Genomic DNA, 19,293 nt, shown 5'->3' on the forward strand with positions numbered 1-19,293 from the left:
CGCTTTCTGTTGGTTTATAGGCATATGCTTCAAGTATATATAGACTTATAGGCAGATTTAAAGCATTACATTGTCACTGTTACTTTAACTCACTGTATCTGTAGTATAACAATCTTATTGTACTTTTTAACTCACATTATCTATTGCATTACAATGTAATAGCAATTTTTAACTCACTTTATCTATGGCATAACAATGTCATAGTAATTTTTAACACACTTTATCTATAGCATCACAATATCATAGTAATTCTTATCTCACTTTATGAAGACCATTGTAATTTTAACTCACTTTACATGTAGCATAAAAATGTCATTGTTGTCTTTACTAATTTTATGTATGGCATAACAATGTCATAGTATTTTTTATCTCCCTTTATCTAAAGCATAACAGGACGATTGTAATTTTTATCTCACTTTATCTATAGCAAAACAATGTCATAGTAATTTTTATCTCACTTTATCTAAAGCATAACAGGGCAATTGTAATTTTTATCTCACTTTATCTATAGCAAAACAATGTCATAGTAATTCTTTACTCACATTATCTATAGCATCATAATATCATAGTAATTATTATCTCACTTTATCTAAAGTATCATAATGTCATAGTAATTTCTATCTCACTTTATCTATAGCATAACAGGGCCTTTGTAATTTTACTTTACATTTAGCATAAAAATGTCATTGTAGTTTTTACTTCACTTCAGAATATATACAACATAACAGTCAGTGGAAATTTTAACCCACTTTATCTATAACATAACAATGTCATTGCAATTTTTTTACTCACTTTCTAAAGCAAAACAACGTTATTGTACTTTTTTCACAATTCTTTATAGTTACCTCAAAACCCCTGACTTGAAATAAATAGGACAGAATAATAACAACTTCCATGACCTTAGAGACAACTATGAACTGCTTCAAAAAGGCTTATTAAATTCCTAATGTTCTTCCTTCTTTCAAAATCTGAAACTAATAGACCCCATTTACCACTCCAGTTTTGACACACTTTGACAAAACTGTTAAATTGCTGATAATTACTTTCTCAATTTGATAAACCATTTTAAAAGTAAAGAAAATGAGAAAAATAGCAATAAAAATGACAGCTGTAAACCATATGTGAAAATGCAGTTAATTTCAGATCATTAAGGCAAAATTTCATGAAAATTTAATGCCACAATATCTTTAAAATGTTCAGTGTATTTCACCTAGCTGGTAAGTGCTAAAAGATTTTAATATTCAATATCTTCTACCTAGAAGGATGGTGGGTAAGGAATGAAATTTGATGGATGGAACCTGGGAATTATTATAGCCATATCTAGGCCAGCATTATACAACTTAGTACAGTAGTTCAATATTTAAATATCTATTTTCATAAAAAAAACGAGGGTTCATTCATAAAATTGTTTAAAACAGTGAAGAAAAAAGATCAAAGAAATGAACAGTTAAAATTATCATTTGTCAAATTAAAAAAAACAACAAAAAGTCTTAATTAATGTATCCATACTTTTCAATGTAAATGAGACCTTGTATGTTAGTGTTGTTTTTTTTGCAAAATATGACAAAATTTACTGTTTTTATCACCATATACCCTACTACTGCATAATTGACTAGTGCATAATTGACATATATACATGTAATCTGCAATTTCTGAGATAGAGGCTAGTTTAATTCACTTAGAAACTTGAAGACATTTTTACTAAAATTCACTGATGGTGTGGACTAATAAAAAGTTGACATTATCTTTTTGTTTATATTACATGGTATATATTCCTCTGTAAAGTGTGGGATGTTTCTGTTGTAAAGGTGTCTGTACATATTTGAGTAATTGTTTTAAAAAAGAGGAAGATTCACAATTTTAACAAAATTACATAACTCCTGATAATTATTAAAAGTTAAATTCATTTTTTATCAGAAAAAATTAAGAGATAAAATTCTTATGTTAATCATGATTGTGTTAATGGTACATTACTGTACTACAGAAATAGGGAATATTTTCCAGTTACAGAACCATGCAAGTCTATATTCATAAATACATAATGAAGTATTTGGTGTGATATGGTTGTAACTCATGATATAACAAGAGGGCCATGATGGCCCAAAGTCGCTCACCTGTATATAGGCCCCTGGAGCGGGGCCAGTTTAAACCCCAGGGCTTTTATTTGAACAAACTTGGTTGTATATGTATGCATATATATATATATATATATATATATATATATACACATATGTATATATATATCTATATATATATATATGATATATATATATATATATGTATGTATATGTATATATATACATATACATATATATATATATATATATATATATATATATATATATATATATATATATATATATATATATATATATATATATATATATATATATATATATATATATATATATATATACACACACACACACATAATATGTATATATATATCTATATATATATATCTATATATATACATTTATATATATATATATATTTATATATATATATATATATATATATATATATATATATATATATATATATATATATATATATATATATATATAAATATTAAATATATATGTATATATATAATATGTATATATCTAAAAAAAAAAAGTCAAGCTAATGAATGACCCCCGGGGCGGGGCCAATTTTGACCCCAGGGCTTTTATTTGAACAAACTTGGTAGACACCCATGAGAACATGTTTCATGCTAAATATCTTAGCTCTAGCTCTTTGAGTTCTTTAAAAGAAGATTTTTTAAGTTTTTACTATATGCACATAGGGAAAATCAATGACCCCCGGGGCGGAGCCAATTTTGACCCCAGGGCTTTTATTTGAACAAACTTGGTAGACACCCATAAAAACATGTTTCATGCTAAATATCTTAGCTCTAGCTCTTTGAGTTCTTTAAAAGAAGATTTTTTAAGTTTTTACTATATGCACATAGGGAAAATCAATGACCCCCGGGGGCGGGGCCAAATTTGACCCTAGGGCTTTTATTTGAACAAACTTGGTAGAACACTCACTAGAAGATGTTTCATGCTTTATATCTAAACACTAGCTATCTGGGTTTTTTCAAAGAAGATTTTTAAGTTTTTGCTATACACAGTCATATAAGGAAAATCAATGACCCCCGGGGCGGGGCCAATTTTGACCCTAGGGCTTTGATTTGAACAAACTTTGTAGACACTCACTAGAAGATGTTTCATGCTTAATAGCTAAACTCCAGCTATTTGGGTTTTTTTAAAGAAGATTTTTTAAGTTTTTGCTATACACATATAAGGAAAATCAATGACCCCCGGGGCGGAGCCAATTTTGACCCCAGGGCTTTTATTTGAACAAACTTGGTAGACACCCATTAGAACATGTTTCATGCTAAATATCTTAGCTCTAGCTCTTTGAGTTCTTTAAAAGAAGATTTTTTAAGTTTTTACTATATGCATATAGGGAAAATCAATGACCCCCTGGGGCGGGGCCAATTTTGACCCTAGGGCTTTGATTTGAACAAACTTGGTAGGCACTCATTAGAAGATGTTTCATGCCAAATATCTAAGCTCTAGCTCTTACGGTTTTTTAGAAGAAGATTTTTTAAGTTTTTCTTATTGGTTGCCATGGCAACCAGAGTTTTTAATGGAATTTAAATTTTTGAACAACTTTGAAAGGGGTCCACCTAAGGATCATTTCTGAAAAGTTTGGTTGCAATTGGCCATGTAGTTTAGGAGGAGATGTTCTTTGAAAAGTTTGACGCCATTTTTTGAAGGACGCACGACGCACGCAGAGTGATGACAAAAGCTCACCTTTGAGCACTTCGTGCTCAGGTGAGCTAAAAAAGGAGATATAACTATTTCACACCAGGCTTATGTATCTAATACATCATAAAGTATTTATCCAAACTTTAATAAAACATCATCAAACATCACATATCCAACTAAGAATATATGATCAATTGTTCTAATATATCATAAAATAATAAAATAATATTGTCTAATTCCAGAAACTGTCCGCTACAAGCGTAAAAAGTAAATTATACAATCGTCATAAACTTCAGTTTCCCTGTCTTACAGCGAAAAACATACGCCATTACATACGCAAGATGTCCCCTTCCAATTATGATTACCTTTTTCCAGAAGCGCTTATTTATTTGTACGTATTTGTAACGTAACTCGATCTGGACCAACATCCCATAAGGGAAGTTATTTCCAGTAATTCACATGCGTCAACTAGTAAATGCCTTGATTTTATGACATCGCCTCTCGCAGTCGTATGGGTGATTATGAAATGAGAAGGGTTTGTAATACACTCTGATTAAAATGATTATTGATCTCGGGCACTGTTCACTATTTCTTATAATTACAGTTTCGATGGAACTTCTTCTTGAGTACTATCGCGTAATGAACAAAGCAAATTAATAGCTATGATTGGCACTTAGAAACATAAAGAAAAATTTTCTACAGAATTGCTTAAGTTAGAAAGTGGCTATTAAATTACATTGAAAATGAAATCTAACTCAAAGATGACAGGCGTCAAAAAGTAAAAAGATCTTCTAAGATTTATTCCCCGGCATATGTTAAGCAACATCTTCAGGGTGTATAGAATTAACAGTTTGTTTTTTCAACTTTATTTCTCCTTATACTATGCCTCAAGAGACTGTCATTTTATTTATTTTGATGAAACCATTAGTGTAAGTTATTAAACAGTGTAATAGAAAACCAAATGTTGAAAATGACATTCTATAATCAAATATAAAACTAAAAATTTAAAACAAAAAACTAATTTTAAATTTAATTTGTAAAAAAGTAAATTAATTTTGATCGAGACAAAGGGGAAATAATTTCCCCCCAGTATGAATAAAATTAGTTGTGGGATTTTTAAACTTAAAAAACTAGCCCGGGAAAAAATAATGATAAAATTAGAACCCGTTTTACAAAAAACAGAGTCCCGTCTACAGTGGGGTTTAAAGGGTAATTTTTGGCCCCTTTTTTCCTTTTTTTAAAAATTTTTTTGAAATTTTTTCATGTAATCTTCCCGGGAAAAATTTTCCCCTTTTTAAAAAAAAAATTTGAAAGAAAAAAATAATTTCAAAAACCAAAAAACAAAAGAAATACTCCCCTCATAAAAAAAATGTATATCATAAATTCTTTTTGTATTTTAAAGAAAGGGAAACCTTTGCCACCATTATAGACTAAGAGCCTGGTCTGTCTGCATAATCTGTAAAGTCTAAAAGGGCTGTGTCCTGCTGGTAACTCAATCTTTTACTTTAAAATTAAAATCCTAATACTTTGAAAAGACTGTTCCAAATATGTAGGAAGGCAATTCCATTGCACAAATTCAACAGGTAGACTTAAGTATTTTGGCTTGGCTGACCTTTACAGTTAACTGTTAAGAGCCATGTTAACATGGCTATCCCCCTCAAAATGTGTTTGCTCATTGGAATAATGTTTATATAGTAGAGCAGAATAAATCAATTTAAAGAGGTCTTTTGGTAATAAAAACTGATGGCTGAAGTGATTACAGATTTGAAACCTATGTGAATACTGATGGCTGAAAATAACAAAGGGCAATAACTGGAAAATAATGCAGGGTAGGTTATCATTCTTGTGTGTTGCACTCCTCCTCAATGAGATCTATCCACCTATGAAGTTCCATGTTGATACCTCTAACACTTTTTGAGATAAGCCCAGACAAAAAGTATGAAAAATATTAAAGGGCAATAACTCAAAAATTATAAAGGGTAAAGTTATCATTCTTGCGCACAGCATTCCTTCTGAATAAGATCTATCCACCTATGAAGTTTCATGTTGACATCTCAGACTTTTTTGAGTTATGCTCCACACAGGTGAAAAATTAAGTATGAAAAATAACAAAGGGCAATAACTCAAAAATTATAAAGGGTAGAGTTATCATTCTTGTGCACTGCACACCTCCTGAGTGAGATATATCCACCTATGAAGTTTCATGGCTTTTTGAGTAAAGCTCTGGACAAAAAATAAGTTTGAAAAATAACAAAGGGCAATAACTGAAAAATTATGCAGGGTAGAGTTAGCATTCTTGTGCATTGCACTTCTCTACAATATGATCTATTCCACCTATGAAGTTTCAAGTTGATACCTCAAATACTTTTTGAGATATACTCCGCACAAAAATGTGGGACAGAAGGACAGAGGGAGACTATTTCCATATCCCCCCGGAGGGTGATAACAAGATAGGTATATTAGATAAAACTAACATGCCAAAATGTATATCAAAGTTAAGTGAACAAAATCTGGTTACAAAGTCAATGACTTCAGGGAAGGACGGACGATAATGTTGTTAGAACTTATTTTTTTTGTTTCTTTTTTTTTTGTTTTTTTTGTTAGAACTTATGGCCCAACCCTTTTGGATGTACACTTCATTATGTTTGTGAAATTGTATATTGTGTGTTGATCTATATACAATAAATTATTATTAAAGTAAAATGACTGTTGTCAACTCTAATTAAAAACTGAAGTTATAAACTTGTATGTATATGGAAATATTAATCACAAACTATTTCTCTATCACATATTTTTCCCCTTAAACAGTTCAGGATATATCAGACTGTCAAACTGAATTTTATTCTGCAATTTGATTCCATTCATTCAATAACACAAATTGTGATTTTCAATTTTTGCTGAGTCATCATGACAGATATTTTTATTACATCTCATTATGTTATTACCAAATGGGTGTTTCTAATAAACAAACAGTTTTCAAAGACAAACTTAACTCATTAACTATCATGTTCTGATATATGAAACATAAAAGTAAATGAAAAAAATGCAAATTCTTCTTATTTTGAAAAAGACTATAGGAAATAAATTTCTGAAAGCCATTAAAAGAATGAATCTGCTTATGCTATTTTAAACCAAATCTTTTCTGATATAAGCATTTTAGGTTTAGCTTTTTTGATAATGAATTAATTCTTTATTTTATTGTTTTGCAGGAAATGTTTTCTGTGAAAAGAATGGAAATCATACAAATAATAAATCTTCAAGTATCAAATGATTAAAACAGGAGGAAGATTCATAATTTAACAAAAGATACATAATAAGTATCCCTTACACTCCATTTTAGAACTGTTGAGTATATCATAATGTCTGTCAGCCAAAAATATAGACCCTTGTCTGACAGCAGAGATGTCTCTTTACTGGTGGCAAGGGCTGGTCATGTCCAGTTTTAAACAGTGTGAGTAAACAGGGGGTCATGATAGCCCTGGATCCCTAACCAGGGATAAGACTGACATTTTTTATCTAAGTTACATGTAGGAAAAAAATGTAAAACAATTGTAGATGTCTAATAGGAAATACATCAGAGTTTAGGAATTGTAATTTCACACAATAAGATTGAAATGATTTATTATATAAGTCTATTTAAACTGAGTGACCCCAAAGCTGGACCTTTTTTGACCCCATGATCATAATTAAAATTTCATTTTTGTAAAGGACCCAAGCAATGCTAAATGCCATACATCTAAGCTCTGGGCACAAGAAGACTATTTCTATACAGTGAAAATAAAAGTAATTTTGACCCAAGGGGAATGACTTGTACATATATAACTAAAATGTTAATTCATGCCAAATATTTATGCCTTGGGCATTGTAGTTTCTGAGACAAAGATGTTTAAACATTTCAATTTTTAAATGCTATTTTTAGCTTCTTTGACCTATTATTATACATCAGATTGGAACCATTTATATTAATATTGTAGAGGGCCACCTAAGGATTATTCCTGTAAAGTTTGGTCAAAATCCACCAAGTAGTTTAGGAGATGTTGTTTGAAGAAATTTGATAAACGATGGACAAGGAGGAACAGACAATCATTATCTGTCATCACAATAACTCACCTTTGAACACATTGGAATACTTCTTTTAAAACAATTTAAACAGAAGACTTATTTTGGAGAAGCGAAGCTTGCCCGATTTTAGAGATACATTTTAATTTACCTTCATTTCCTGCCAAGAACCATATTCAACAAGAACTCTTTATGACTGTCATACTGGAATTGTATTCACTGAATGCTAAATTACCTATTAATAAAAGAAAATATTTATTTTTTGACAAATGGGAAACATCTGAACCATTTTTGTTAATAGTAGTTCTGACACAAAGGTGCACCTGAGTAAACCAACAAACTTTCTGTCAATTAGTCAAATAAGTTCATTTACTATCAAAAGCTATGCTCCATTTAAATCATCAATGTTACTCTGATACAAACAATGTGACTATCTTATGGACAGAAAAAATATTTTTTTGATTAAAGGGAAACAACTCAAACATTTTGTTTAGCTTTTAAGTATGATTTTATGTATTTACAGGTGGGATATCCCAGTGCTCTTTCAAGCAAATGTGTGTACTGTACCTGAGTAAAAACAACAAACCTTCTGTCAGAATAGATAATGTCATTGTAGCTTCAATAGATGAAACAACAGTATGTCCCTGCCAGGATTCAAACTTACAGACCTTTACAACACTGCCAGAGAGACCTATAAAAGTGTTATTATAGTGGTTTTAATTGGCAATACAAAGAAGATATAAAAAGATAGTTAAATCAATGGCTCAATATAAAGCCAGGCCAATATATTAAAATCTCACAAAATTAAATGAATTATATATATTCTAAGATCTAAAATTTAAACATTTAGTATTTTCATTTATCAGAAAACAGATACTAAATACAAAGTTTGGTGATAATTTATCATAAGCCAATGAGAAATGATATTTAAAAAATTTGTCTATCTAACTTATAATGGGCCCTGAAAAAGCATAAGCAGTTAAGAAGTTCAGTATATCTGACAAACAATTCTCAGGTTTTCCTTTCATTCTATAGCAGAGGCCACTCCCCTCAAGAATTTCTTTTTTTTTTAATTCATGCAGTTTTCCCCTAAAAATACTGTGTTATTTTCCACCAAATTTAAGGGAAGGGCCCTTTCCCCTTCTGTGAAAAAAGCTCTGATTCTGACCACTATTTATGAAAATTAATTTATCAGTATTTCATTCAAAGTAATACTATTTACTCTATCATATTAGCTCTACCTTAACTTTTACGGCAGCCATGATGTTTTCTTTTTAATGTGTATTATGATTTTTTTAAGCCTCTTCAATCAATGTTTCAAGCAACACCATGCACCCCCCCCCCCCCAAAAGACTTCCCCACTAACTATTACTTTCCATTTTATACCACTTTTCAATGATGTCTTAAACAAGCAATCTAAGTCTATTGTATAATAATTATTATTACATTTATTCTGTGATATGTATTTCTGACATCTGGAAATTAAGTTCACTTAAAAGTCTACTACTCTGTGACAAACAACCAAATGAATGTCACAATCTACAGAAACCTTTAATAAAATTTATGATCACCTGTCTTGATTCTTAGCAGGAGTGTAAAAATCTATATGAAATCAATTCAATCCTGACTGACAGATGTGGAGGGGCCGCAACCTATATAATGTCACAAATAAACTGGGATAAAAGCAAAATAAAATGTCTAAGAGAAACATTCAACCATAATTGACTGTCAGTTAATTCGATTCCTTTCCCTACACTTACAAAGAAAATATACTTGAAATTGTCACAAAAGGTTATTGGTCTATTAGATACAGTGTGGAATCCAATATAACAGGTCCCGTTGTAATAAACTACAGCGGGAAAACCATTAGGCTTACATAGAATAAGTCTACAGTTTCCGGAATAGGATTGCTGAACTAAATTGTTCATGACGTGAATTAAAATTCTATCTTTAGCATAAAATAACACTTACATACGCGTAACGCAACGCCAAACACTGATATCTGTATTCCCTAATGTACTGATAAAGTTGCGAAATTTTGTATGCAATGTTACTGTTTCATGAAATTACATAATGCATGTATTAATGTATTATGATTGTTGATTGATATCTTTTATTCATCATAAAATAAAACCTTTTATAAAATAACACCAAATTCAACATTGATAATTGATTTCCATTTCAATGGAGAATTTAAACACTTCGTTGATTGGATTTCAATATCTAGTACATAATTTATAACATATGGTCATGATCTAAAAATATGTTTTCTATAACCTACACAGTGCAGTTTCAGAGAGAAAAAAAATTATTATAAATTTAAAAGAATGAATTATGCTTCTCATCTATACATACATAATCCTTTGAATTATCTCTTACTGTCCTCAACATGTCCTGAAAAAGAAAAATAGCAATATAATAAATCTAATTCAAGTACCAAATAAAAGATGTTAGGTTAATTTGTAAGTCTAAGATATGTATTGTATTTTTGCACAAAATATATGTCTTTCTGTCAGAAAAAATGTTACTTTATTATAAGGCAGGATCAGTAACAAACTTCTTCAACCATAATTTCTTGAATGTAAGTGTCGGACTGGAGCCTTGTAAAACTGCACAGATTTTCAGATTGCCACCAGCTATATGCTGGTTGCAAAAGCTCATCACCTTTTGGTTCCAACAGGTTTGGGGTTAAGTTGTATTTTTTCTAAAATACTTCAATATTCATAACTGGTTCGCTTTTCAGAAATGTGGTAAACAGCGAAAAAAAAATAAAATAGAACTATCATTGGATGTGATGCATACCCCCTACAACAAGAGCCATCATAAGCTTAGGGCAACTTGAACTTTTCTTATTTAAATTATGCTGTCAAGTTTTATATAAAAACTGGTTGAGTGGCAGGTATGGTCAAAATCACAGCCTCATTTATATATAATTATTGACAATACTGGTTAGAGAGATAACTCCTACACCCAACCTCATTTTTTTTCTTCAATATCTTATTTATCATTGTGTATATCTAAAACATTGACTACAAAATACATATATATGGCAATTTAAACAGGTACTTCTTCGAGGTCTTTATGAGAGGTATCTAAAACATGGTCCTTTTACATAAAGTTAGCACTTTAATTTTGGAATAATGAATACAAACTGTAACTGGAAAGTCAGCATCATTATTTTATATTTACATTTTATATGCTTTATCTAATTTTGTTGATATTTAAATCATTTTTTCAAAAATCTTTCCCCAAGTCAGTTGCCTGTGGTCTAGACAATTCAAACTAACTATGGTAAAGAGAATGTTTTGAGGCAGGTTTTGTATACAAAAACTTCAGGTAATTTTTCACACATTTAAAGGTTTACCAAATTTAACTAGAACTATCGCTGAATGCGATTCATACCCCCACCAATGTCCTTGACAGAAGACAACTTGGAAAGGTGGTTAAGGGAATACATATAGATAAAAAGAAATTATCTCTGGTGAAAAAAAGACAAATTGTACAGGAAAAAGTATAAATATATATTGTCAAATCATGTTCGAAACAGTTACAAATAACCTTTCATTTTCCTAATGTACTTAAACAAACAAAAGCAGTGAAGTTAAGAAAATAGCATAATTATGTCAAAATGTAATTAAGAGTGGAAAAACCTTGCATACTGAGCTTACTTGTGACCCTTCATATAATATTATATAGTTACAAGTGAATTCAGAAACATTTAAGTATTAATGGTTATATCAGAACATTTTCTAAGCCTAAAAGGGGCATAACTTGTGTCATAATTCAATGGAATTGTAGAATTTTCAACATCTGAGCTTGCTTGTAACCATTCATATAAATTTTAAGTTTCAAGAAAATATCTGTTCTGGTTTAAGAAATATTACAATTATAGTAAATAAATTTAAAGACATAAAAATGGTACAAGGGTAAGAGTGGGTTCTGCACATTGCCCAGTTGGGGTAAACATTTGAGTCAAGTTTGAAGAAATTCCTTCCATTAGTATAGAATTTATAGAGTGGACACGACATATAGTCTAGTATTGATTGTACTTAAAAGGGGGCATAACTTTGTCAAAAAGCAATACATAGTTATGAAACTTGACCTGCATATCGTACTTGTGACACCACATATATCTTTTAAGTTTCAAGCAAATACCTGTGCTTGTTTCAGAAATATTCAAGTACATGTTAAAATTTAAGAACATTTTCTAAGTCAATTTTTGACCTTCAAGTGTGACTTTGACCTTAAGCCGGCAAAAGGGTAACATGGGTTCTGCAGATTCTCTTGTTGAGGTGAACATTTGAGCCAAGATTGAAGAAAATCTTTCAATTAGTGTAGGACTTACAGAGCGGACACGACATACTGTCTAATATTTGATTGTTTGATATTTGACCTTAATCTTAACCTTGACCTTGAGCTGACACATGGGCAACATGGGTTCTGCACATCCCCTTTGTTGAGGTGAACATTTGAGCCAAGTTTGAAGAAAATCCTTCAATTGGTACAGGATTTATAGAGCGGACACGATAGTGGAGATGGACGGACGGACAGACTGACCGACCCGACAAAGCGAATCCATTATAGCCCCCCCCCCCTACATTTTGTGGTGGGGGTATAAAAAGATCATCATAGTCTGTCCTGCTCCTTTATTACTACATCAGTATGTGACCATATGCTTGTTTGCTGAAAAAACAATAACAACAAGTGTTGGGGTTATATATGTGTTGGAGTTATCACTCCAACCAGTATGGGCCACTCCAGAAAAACTAGTGTGCCATAGATGCTGGGCAAGCTTTGCAATGTCATGCATATAAGCCAACAAAGTAAACATCACATAAGTTTCAGACTTAATCTTATAAAGCAGAGATTATTCAAGGGCTGCTCCCCTGAGGTGCAGTCTGGACAAGATTCTGTGTAGCTGGCAACACAAAATTTTTCGCTCAAGGACCATAACTCGGCCAAAAATCATTCAAGTGGAAAACCTGTGTAATATGCACAAGCACTAAAGCTACAGTAACTGATCAATTAGGTAAAGTTTATTGAAATTGTGTTAGTGGTATAAGAGGAGTAGTCTGGACAAACTTCAATAATTAAAAATCATTAAAGGGTCACAACTCTGACAAAAAAACATTGAACCAGAAAATGAAGACAACTTGGAACTGATTGTTTAAGTAAAGTTTAATATTGCACCAGTAGTTTCTGAGCAGTTGTCCGGACAGCTTCTCTGCAGCTGACAACACAAAAATCATTTTAATTATACTGTATACAGTAATAGGCCAAACACATTTTTTGTTCAAGGGCCACAACTCAGCAAAAAATCATTTAAATGGAAAACCTGTGTAATATGCGCAACTTAGCACAAGGACTTGAGCTACCAAATAATCCTGTTAAGTTTCATTGAAATTGGAAAAGTAACAGGTGAAAGAGGAGTAGTCTGGACAAATAAAATTCATCTTAAGTCCATATCTCTGATTCTGTAGTCCGGACATTTTTTTATGACGAACGGACGGAGAGACGGACAGACGATGGAGAGTTATCCCTATTTTTTACCTACTTAGCAGCAGTTTACCTACTTAGCAGCATGCTAAACCCGGTAAACTATCCCAGCATGCGAAAATGTCAAAATGCTTTAGTTTTGCATTGACGCGAGTTCGAAACTTACAGCTAAGTCACGTCAATGGCACAAGCACTACGTCATAATGAATGCAAGTCAATCGCAGAAGATATGACCTGCACAACAGTTGCCTTAAATTATCGAAATTTCATTTCATTTTTTTCACATTTGAAAAAAATCACATTTTCTTTATTTTCATAAAATCGCACATGCAGACGCTACTCATGTATATAACTGTGTTTGATTCACTTTTTACCCGAATCAACCTAATGAATTAAACATTCGTAATTTGTTTGAAAGAGTCCTACCGTTGTTTCAGCCAATTAAAACGTTTGAAGGGTATTGATTTGCACAAAATTAAGAAATTGTGAGGATGGTATTGTATAAAAGGGAAGTGTATCATTGAATATTATCTCCTTGTAAGCTTTTATTATTCTTCAAAGAAAAAATGTAATCAAACAAACCATAAACAGAGACAGAAAGAAACTCGGTTTTTCTGTGGCGATGGTTGCATATATATTTTGTTTGACAGCTAGTGGAGGAGTCCCAGTGTTTGCTCGGAATAAAAATGGTTTGAAACCTGTACGTTTTTAACTTCATTTCTAGTGTAATGTGTAGGAATTAGAAACTACTTTTGTTACCGGTGCCTTTGTTGTTTAAACTCGTTAAAATAGTCCTATCAAACCATTGAGAGGCTTTACGAACTTTAAGTCAGGTGTGATAGAACGAACACTCGATCAACACGACAACAGATGCAAACTTTACTTTGGTATAAAACAGACCTCGAATTAAAAAGTCAAAAACAAAAATTGCAAGGCTGATACTGCAAAATGTTACCAAATATAGGTCCAACCATAGAAGAAAACTGTGCCTTATTTTTTTTATTTAATTTTTCCAACTTTATTCCTTTCATATATGTCCACCTAGTAATTGAAAGATCTGAGGTTCAAACCCCAGTCAGTACCTAATGATTTTAAGCTTGACTTTTATAACAATAAAAATAGAGTTATTGTTATGTACAGTCATGTCGATGTTGCCGCTGCGGTCCGCAAACGTGTACCTTGATAATGAAGTACTTGGTGTATTGTCTTCTAGTCCAACTAATTAGACTTGTCAAAGAGACACCGAGAAAATTTTGGACGGGCGCTGTCTTTTTCCAACGGTAACGGTTTGACAGTAAGAAAGAAAAGTCTGTAAAATGGGTCAAACCGTTCACGCCAAATTAATTAGGCTAATTGTCTTCATACTTGGCCACAATAACCCTTAGGACAAGACCTTTAAGTAGACCAGCCTAACCTTCATTCATAAATGACCTTGACCTTCAAGGATAAATGTCTAAATTTTGCTTGTTTTCTTTTGCTGATTTTTTTTCTATTAGTGGTTATAACTTTGTTATTTTAGAATTGATTGTCTTCAAACTTGAACATAATAATCTTTCAGGATAGACCTTCAAGTTTACTAGACAGACCTTGACCTTCACTCACAAATGACATTTGACCATGAAGGTCAAATTAATGATATTTTCTTTTTTTTTGCTGTAACTGTCTATAACTTTGTTATTATTGAATCGATTGACATCATATTATAGAAGAACATTTTTTAAGATAAGATCTTCATGTACAATAAACCCAAATTTATCTTGGCTCTGTTATGACCTTGACCTTGAAGTTTATATTATTGAATTTTCACTGATTTTTGCTATAATTGACTGTAACTTGGTAATTAATTACTGGATTATCTTCATACTTTGACAAAAACAACATTTTAGACAAGACCTTTGAAAAGTTTGACTGGACTTTTAAATGACCTTGACCTTGAAGTTCAAATTGTTTTATTTTCACTGATTATAGTTATACTTGGCTATAACTTTGTAATTAATCGATGGATTATTTTCATACTTGTACAAAATAACCTTTTAGACAAGACATTCTAAAAAGTTTAAATGAACTTGACATTTAAATCACTTTGACCATTAAGGTCAAAGTATTGAATTTTGGTTAAGATTTTGTTAGATCTATTTATGTACGGATTTGCTTCATATGTGGACAAAACAACACTTATGACCCAACATACATGTTGAATAATTTAGATATGACCTTGACCTTTAAATGATCTTGACTGTCAAATGATTGAATTGTGATTATATTTTCTTAACTTTGTCATTTATTTATAGAAAAGATAAAAACTTGGATGAACAAAACAAAAAGTGTGACTAGACAGACCTATTAGAATTTAAAAAAAGGGAAAACTTTATTTCTTTTCTTTAATTTTGTTAAAAGATTTGTTTAAATCGTTTATTTGTTTGCTTTTAGAAAAAGTAAAAAAGTCAAGCATTGCCCCGCCCAGCGGTGGCTCTTGTTCAGGTTTACAGTAAATAGAATAAAGAGAAACAACTTCACTGGAAACCCTTATTACCCATGCTATTCAGCAGGTTGGTATCAATCCATATGTGTTTCTGTAGACTATCATTAGCTAATAAGAGTGTCAGTGTGCTTATATAAAGGTGTGCAAACTGATAAACCACATTTATTTCATGCTTTCCAGTGTTTTACTGTAATATATCAGATGTTTATATTCTGATAAACCACTAGTGAAATTTATAATATATAATTTCACTGTAGCCAGACTATGTCTGAATGCTAATGAAAAGAATATCATAACTAAATAGAATAACAGGCAGAAATAAATGCAGTCATACATAAATTTTGCTTTTTTGGGAAAAGAAAGTCGATGTTAGCATACATCATGTTAAAAATGTAACATAATTTGAGAAAATTTAACAGAACTATATTTCAAAATTGATAATGTGACATCATGATGTGACGCCATGAGGTGATGGCATCAAAAAGGAGAATGTGGGACCTTACACGGCAATATCAGTTAAAAAAAAGAAAAATATTGCATCTGATGTTCTCTCAGTGAAATATATTTCAATCTTACATGCAAAACAAACAAAATATCTACTATTTATTAAACAGCAGACCCTGACTTAAGCAGTCTGAGACAAGTTCAATAATTAAGGATTTGAGACGCTTTTTTATTATTCTTAACAAGGAATTAGTGACAAAACAAGTTAACATACATGTTACCCCGTGTTAAGTGTTTTTTTCTGCGAGCTCCAAATTCTGCGTTTTTTTCCAAATTTTGGCATGTTTTTATTTTTTGCTGACTTTATTTCTGTGACACATTCTTTTGACAAAATGTGATTTTAAAATTCTGCGACTCGTCTTATCAAAGTCTAAGTCACATTACCCTATCTATTTATTTGCATGTACACGTTGGCATTTGTTTATCGTCGTCACCGCAAAACTGTATAGTAATTACATACAATTATATTGTTTGCTTGCAAACACATATAATGCCAACAATAGAAAGGTATAACATCTTTGATCAGCATGAAGTGACATGTGAAAAATATACCCCGGTAGTATCTTTAATTTAATAAAATTGATAGAAATTTACTGTAAATCAGATGACAATTAAAGTATACAACGATTATTTAGCAGTATAAGGGTTGGAATGGTTTGAAATATCTTTATTCTTAAATTAGCACAATTAACAATACGTACATCCTTACAAACACAGATTACATACATAGGGGACAGCAATTTTATACAACTCGAAAACCTGCTAACCGTTATTACATGTATCTGTTACTTGCTATTACTTTAGACAAAACAGGTCACAATGTAGGATACATATTGTAGCAGGTAAGAGAAATATTCTGTGGTTCCGAAAACTGATCGCAGAAAACGCAGAAATAAAGTCACTGCAGAAAAAACCACTTATACGGTACATAGGAAAATAAATAATAAATATTTTAAAAAGTCCCCTATGGCTATATTTAGGTATTTTATTTTAGGCTAGAACTGGTTGTAAGCCATGCAGGTTTGTATGTCTAGTCACCTCTTGTATGTAATGACGAAGGCTGTCATGAGGTTTTAAGTCTTTAAGTTAATTGATCCTTACAGTCATAAGAAAAAGCTTGGACTGAAATTTTCTCATGGGAGCTTTTTATAGAGTTGGTTCTTAGGTACTCATTTGATGTGTACGAAGTGGTACACCATTTCAAGCTAGGGCTGTTGGGAGAGATGAACTATGAGTTAAACACCCACTGGTGAATTTGGACTGTTGTCTCTGGTATATGAGGGTATACAACTGATTTGACTGCCCAAGTATAGATTTGTGAAATCCTCCTGCAGTCAAATCCATGGGTAATACCTCAATCGGAGTGCCTTTTTCCTCAGTATAAGATGTTTGTAATAGTGTATTGTCTAAAATATTGTTGGTTGAGAATGCATTTCCTGTCCTTATTTATCATACGAGGTTTATTCAAAAAGTTTTGTTACCAATGGTCTTCCGTAGCGTAATCGACGGTTTTGCTTCAATAAACCTATACATTAATGTACATAAATATTCACACTATATAAGCACGAAAAACACGTGCAAATTGATGCAATAATGACAAAATTATTCAGTTTTGAAGAAGTGTCACTCATATACACTGGCCATTTTTTGGAAATAACAATGAAACGACATTAAAAAGTTGAAGTACGCACTTATATTAAAAGTCGCACTGCTTTGCATATATCTCCAAAAGACATTTACAATGAGCTGAATGGTATTTATGGACATTCTGTGGTATCATTTATGACAGTTTGTAGGTGGGCGAAAAAATTTAAAGGTGGGCTTTCTGTGATTAAAGATTGTCATCAAAGTGGACGTCCGAAGTCGTCAGTGACTGATAAGCATGTGGCTGCTGTGAAAGCATTGGTGGAAGAAGATGGCCATTATACAGTAAAGGATATGGCTAATAGTGTTGGCATTTCAGAAGGAAGTGTTCATGAAATTCTGTCAAAAAAACTTGGACTTAAAAAGGTATGTGCACGTTGGGTGCCCCATTTACTGACCAATGACCAGAAAAAAATGAGAGTCATGTGTTCAAAAAAACTCCTTAAAGAGTTCAAAACATTTGACAGCAGGACTATTTCTAATATGTTAACTGGAGATGAGACTTGGGTCTACATGTTTGCCACAAAGGAGGGGTGATAATAAACAATGGAGAGGAAAAAATCAAAAACGTCCAGTAGTGGCTAAACGGCAGAAAAGCTCAAAGAAAGTCATGTACACCATTTTTTTCAATCATCTTGGTCCAGTTATTCAGATACCATCACAATCTGGAAAATCAATCACTGGAACATATTATAAGAACGTTGTGTTAAAAAGAATAAAAAAAATTTATAAAAAGAAACGTCCAAGTACTGGAATAAGGGGAGTTAATTTACTACATGATAATGCCCCCGCGCATAAAAGGAAGGGGGTTGTTAACTTTTTCGCTGAAGAAAAGGTCAATGTGTTAAGCCACCCCCCTTATTCGCCGGATTTAAGTCCATGTGACTACTCTGATGCATTTAGACAGTGGAAATTTCGATTACAAAAGTGTATTTCTGTAGGTGGTGAATATTTTGAAGGGATGAAATAAACCATTTTCGTATATATTTTCTTTATCTTGTTTTTAATACCCGATAACAGAACTTTTTGAAGAACCCTCGTATACCTAGCTTACCTATTTGAAGAAGATAGTACAAAACTCATTTGTCAAGCTTTATAGCTTCTTCATTTAATTTTAAATTTGTTCTTTCTGAAAATGTTAATATCACCAAAGCGTTTATAAATTATTTCGCAAAGAAACAGCAAAAATGTTTTTAATACAAGATGTTTGAGATTTCTATATAATTCTGCTCTGATCTTCCTCACGGACAGAACCAAACCACAGTGCAAGCCCTTATTTATTCTGCTACACTAAATGAATACATAATTTTGATTGGCTTTTTATTTCTAAACTTCTTTGGTGCTGACTTT

At 31.7% G+C, this 19,293-nt stretch overlaps 1 long non-coding RNA gene across 2 annotated transcripts in view; it reads right to left on the reverse strand.

Annotated features, from left to right (window-relative positions):
* The window catches only part of LOC132752177 (uncharacterized), a 28,741-nt gene extending 14,921 nt beyond the window's left edge, over positions 1-13,820 (reverse strand). The window contains exons 1-5 of one of the 2 annotated variants that reach the window (XR_009628777.1): positions 13,480-13,820; positions 10,173-10,211; positions 9,389-9,469; positions 8,404-8,508; positions 7,969-8,052 (exon numbers count right to left, since the gene is read on the reverse strand). This is a non-coding gene — a long non-coding RNA (uncharacterized LOC132752177). The remainder of the gene's footprint in view (positions 1-7,968; positions 8,053-8,403; positions 8,509-9,388; positions 9,470-10,172; positions 10,212-13,479) is intronic. The other variant, XR_009628778.1, reaches the window with a different exon arrangement.
* Positions 13,821-19,293: the final 5,473 nt, after the last annotated feature.

Source organism: Ruditapes philippinarum, unplaced genomic scaffold (genome assembly GCF_026571515.1).
Source record: "Ruditapes philippinarum isolate M1 unplaced genomic scaffold, ASM2657151v2 ctg2886_1_1_1_1, whole genome shotgun sequence".
Lineage (NCBI taxonomy): Eukaryota > Metazoa > Mollusca > Bivalvia > Venerida > Veneridae > Ruditapes > Ruditapes philippinarum.